This window comes from Myotis davidii, unplaced genomic scaffold (genome assembly GCF_000327345.1).
Source record: "Myotis davidii unplaced genomic scaffold, ASM32734v1 scaffold217, whole genome shotgun sequence".
Classification (NCBI taxonomy): Eukaryota; Metazoa; Chordata; class Mammalia; order Chiroptera; family Vespertilionidae; genus Myotis; species Myotis davidii.
Genome location: NW_006290034.1, coordinates 4,358,078 through 4,363,221, shown reverse-complemented (window position 1 = coordinate 4,363,221; position 5,144 = coordinate 4,358,078). Strand labels below are relative to the sequence as shown.

The following is a 5,144-nucleotide window of genomic DNA, read 5'->3' as shown; positions in this document are numbered from 1 at the left end:
GTGTCTCCTGGATGTCTCTGAAGCTTCACATCGCTTTAGTAAAATCACTGCTGCTGATTCTCTAGTTGCCTTTAGGTTTCTGGGAGGAAGCAGCAGAAAAGCATGGACCTACTGACTGTCAGATGATAGAGTACAATTTCTTAGAGAGCTAATAAAGTATAATTTCATGACATTGTAGATAGTGAAACTACTATGAACTGTAATAAAAGGGAGATAGTATTAATGAACATTGCTTTTTCAAAACATTTGTTTTCACTTGGAATTTGGTCAGTAGACTGCCCCAGGACTATCATAAGTAATTAGACATTTGGTAGATAAATAAGCAACCAAGCACACACATCATCTTTTCTACACTGTTCTGGGCTCACAGTAGACTCCCTCCTGTGGTACTGGAAAGATTCTTAGGGCACAGAAGTTTCCCACGGAGCAACAGTTCCAATTAGTGGATGGTGAATTATTTAGAAAATCATCATTAATAATCCATTTTTCTACCCATGGACCCTGGAACAGCATGGAATTAATTCATAACTCTTCTATGGGACAATCCCTCAAACACATGAAGATTGTTATCATGCTCCGCTAAGTCTCTTCTGAAATCTTTCCATTTTGTTTATAACCTGCCCAAATCTGAGAATAACGAAATATCTTATCAAGACAGCACATATCACATGAGCTGTTAAAGATTACAACACTTCAAACCGAGGAAGTGATGAGAAGCTAAATGGAGGAAAGGGTGCTGTCATCAAACCCATGTGTCTGAGGATGAAAGTTATTGTCCAGCTGTCCTGAAAAGTCAGGAGAAAAACGTAATTCAGAAAGCGAGCTTTTGAACTAGCCGCAAAGCCTTTGTGTCCAGTAGACTTTGTACAGAACAAAATAAAAAGTCTCAGAATGAAAAAAATTACAGAAATAAACCTACAGAATTATAGAAAGACTACTATTCAAAATAGTTGTGAACATTAGACATCTGCTTTATCTGCCATTGTTATATGCACATACTTTGCTAAGAGGGTTAAAACAGATAAACGTTGTATATAAGGTTTTCAGCATAATGCCTAACACATGAGAGGGTGCTAGAAAAACGGGAGCTGATAAAATATATGTTTAAACACTATTGGGCAGAGGCAGTGACTTCTTATAAACCCACTGTTCCCCTTTCCTGACACGAAACCTCTCTTTCACTACTGTTTGCATTGCGTAGTGTGCATCCCTTTGAGGTCAGGGTATGGACTGAATTTCTCTGCGGAAGCAAACAAGAACGAGAGGAAAATGTAGATAAGACAACATGCACGGAACATTGACTACGGATGGCTCCGTAATAACCAGCAGCCTCGCTATCATTTGTGACCCATTAGAATTGCATGACATGCAGGCTGAACCATGCGAAATTGCTAATATTTGACACACTTGCAGTTTTATGCGGTTTAACCCAATGTTTTGGCTCTAGATGGCTTATGAAGAAGATAAGTGATTGTTTTAAAACGAGAAGAGCCGTCAGTGTGGATGATGGAATTGATATTTTCTGCATGCTTCTGTTTTTTGTGTGTCTGTGGTAAAACTAGAATCAAATGAGCATGTGTTGTAGGGCGTATGTTTTTCCTTCAACATAAAAGGGGAACTTGGAAACAGCAGCGGCACTACTTCTGTTTCTGTAAGAGAAAAAGTTCTTGGAATTAGTCAGGGGACCCGGCTTTGCGTCATGCAGAACCCTCCAGTTCTGTCTCCTGGATTGGCGGGCCTGTCCTTGGTTAAACCATCGCGTGGCTCGTCAACCAAAATGGAGTGTTGACTATTTATTTGAAAATCCACACGGTCACAAATCTGGCTCACTTTTAGCAGGCTGTGTGTTAATTAACATAAGGTCTGTACTCATCTACCCAATTCTTTTCTTTGCTTAAATATATTTGTATTGATTTCAGAGAGGAAGGGAGAGAGAGATAGAAACACCAGTGATGAGAGAGAATCATTGATTGGTTGCCTCCTGCACACCCCCTACTGGGGATTGAGCCCACAATCCGGGCATGTGCCCTGGACCGGAATCAAACCTGGGACCCTTCAGTCCACTGACTCTCTAGCCACTGAGCCAAACCAGCGAGATCACATCTACCTGATCCTTTATGAAATTGTAATTCTATCTTGACAAGTGAATACACATTAGTACTTACTGCTTAATATTGTTATGTCTGCCTTCCCAAATTTTAATTTCCTCAAGAATAGTGAGTTGTGGTGTCAAAGATAGACAGATTTAAATTTATCTTCTAGACTCTTCTTTTGTCTGGAAAGGAAGAAGTATTCTAAGCCAGAGATTGGGCATAAGAGCTTTGGAAAACATTGCATGCTGCTGCCATGTCCGCCGATGGTAGCACCCAAGGTGGTGGGTACAAGGCGCTGTTTTTAGTAGCGCTTTTGGGGATTTTGCACGTGCAGTGGCTCCACCCATCTAGCCAGCCCATTGTTTCCCAGGCAAGCACCTCCCTGCATCACCCCAACTTCACTGCCCATGCACCCATCTCCCCCTTTGTTCATCCCTTCCCCCCAGTGATCTGCAGGGAGTGGACCGGCGGCTCCCTGGGGAGTGTGAAGTTGCAGCTGCCTGGTGAAGCTGCCCAGATGACCACGCTTATACTCTCTGGCCTCCCCCTTGCCCTCTTCCTATTATTAATACCAATAAACTGGCTAATTATGACGGTAGCAAAGTGAGTAAAATGGAAGCAATTTCTCTATGGTTCTCAAAATATTACATGGCACAAGCACTGTGTTGATACGGCCATGCACTTTGCTGGTGGGTAAATTCCTGTTTGTCGAAGTACCTTTAGCTGATATCGCCGAAGGTTGACATCAGCTACATTTTTAGAAAACAACGAATTTATCATCTGCTTCATTCCAGCTACATCCTGACTGGCAGGAGCTCTGTTCCAGGGCCTGCTCCCTCCGGGGCAGCATCCTGTGGGGCCCCTTCTGTTTCCCCCTCACTTCCTGTGCATTTAAAGAGCCCTCACCGGGCACAAGTACAGCGCGCCGGGCGACTCTTTCTTTCTCTTACAAATAAAAATGGAAACCGTCTCCTCCTGAGCCACGTCTCAAATGAACACAATGCTTTCCCCTTAATTGGCAGCATAAGTGAAATGAACGGTAACATGCAGTTTATTATCGAGACATAAGACTGGCTTTTGTTTTTTCCTTAGGGTTTTCCTGGTTAAGATGGGCTCAGTATTATAATTGAATTAAAACGGAATAGGTATGGGGGAGACCATTTCAGAGAACATCCTCTCCAGGCCAGGGGAGGCCGACACAGCAAGTGCATGCAGGCTAAGGATGAGCCCTCCCCCCCTCCCTCTGCCTCCTGTCACCTGCCCCTGACTGTGGGACTGCGGGGCTGTTCAGTTTCGGGGGGCAGCGGCTTGGCTCCATCCCAGCTGCACCTTGCGCCTTTTCTGGTTGCTGCGTCACCATCTGGGGTCCTAGGGACCTCTTCTCCTCCAGGTTCCGGAGCGGATGCCAAGGGCGTGTTTGCCTTGACAATGCTTCATTGCCTACCTCCCAGCTGCCCGAAAGGAAGCGGGCATGATAGGCGTTGCCAGAGGCTTGGACACAGCAGGGAGAGTTCACGATTAGGAAGCAAACCCTCAAAAATGGTTGATCATTCTGATCGTTTTCTAAGTTCAAAGAAAGAAAACTTGGATAACACTTAAAACTGAAAGGTTAAAGTCGGTGGTGCGTGGGGGGCGGCGAAACAGCCATTTCAGATGGTGGATAAAGAAGAATTGAATTTATTTAAGGAAAAAGGGATGGGGGATGGGACCATTGAGAAGGAAGGGCTCCACAGCACTGAGCCAAAGGGTACTGGGTCCACGAGGGCAGCAAAAACATACTTAGGACAAGGAAAGGCTCAGAAGCAACAGAGAGCCGAGGCGGCTGCTGTGGCTCCCTGGGCAGTCAGAGAAAAGGGGCCTTGGACACGGGCTCAGGGGGTGAGCCCGGATGAGCTGCTGCCGCCCATTGCTCCCCTGGTTGCAAGTCTCATGGGGTCCCTGGGAGGTTAGGGGATGCGCGCCTGTGGGGGAAGGAGAGGGGGAGGGAGTGGCATTGGGCCCTTTGTCCTGGGAGCATCCCTTTCCTGCAGGTGGAAATCTTGGGGGAGGGTCTCCACAGAAGATTCCTCAGCTTTGCAGGCAGCGCTCTCGGCGTGGCCTCCCCTGATCGGTCAGTGCCAGGGCAGGGTCATTAGTCAGCGTCGCTCAATTTACTTTCCTCTGATTTTCTTTTTAGTTTAAACGTGAACATTTAAACAATGTTCGTGGTTTAAATAGGGACATGGGAGCATAAAACACCTTAGGAAACAGAACATTTGGGAGGTGGAGAGGGGCGAGGTGTTAAGACACCGACTGTGTTACATCCTGTGGTTGGTCAGTGGGAAGCGTTCATAAACGGAAAGAAACACCCTTAAGTCACCAAAGCTTTGCCTTTGAAGTTCTCTCACACAAACATTCAGTTAACAGTGAAAGCCGTGGATTTGAGAATGCTGCTGGGAAGACGCGGGAGGGGGTCTGTGGGGTGTCTCTCAGGTCGCCCTAGGCTTCCTGTTGAGGGTGGGAGCTCATCCCCGACCAGAGCAGCGGGCTCGGCCACCTGCGAAGGTGACGTCCGCGTCATTACTCACACTGCCCTGCGGATGCTGCGGTGGACACTCTGTCCGTTGAATGTAGAAGCTGAAGGAGACCTGAGACAGCTCCAAGTCTAACCCTTCACTTTTCTAGAGGAGGAGACTGAGGTCCAGAGAGGACCACTGACTTCTCCCTGGCCATTCTCTTGTGTTCTTTCTGAACTCTTTTTGCTCTTAGCACTTTTTGGCATCAGATACGTGATATCCGCCTCCCCCCCCCCCCCCCCCCCCCCCCCCCCAACAAAGTCTCCTACTTTCTGGACGCCAACAAGGTGTGGTACCTTTCATTCGGTTCCTGGTGTCGGTGTAGCCCCCGAGGTTCAGGGCTCAGTCCGCAGGCTGCTCCCACCTCAGGTGACAGCCCCGGTGTTGGAAGCTCAGGGCACCCGCCCTGCTGTCCAACGTGGCTACGAAGTCGAGCGTTTGCACAACCCGCTGCTCAGGGCCGATCGTTTGCTAGGAGGCTCCCAGGACTCAGGGA

The 5,144-nt window shown here is 47.4% G+C and overlaps 1 protein-coding gene across 1 annotated transcript in view; it reads left to right on the top strand.

Annotated features, from left to right (window-relative positions):
- Positions 1–5,144, top strand: part of VAV3 (vav guanine nucleotide exchange factor 3) — a 170,223-nt gene that overhangs the window by 30,547 nt on the left and 134,532 nt on the right. The gene's annotated exons all lie outside the window — the stretch shown is intronic.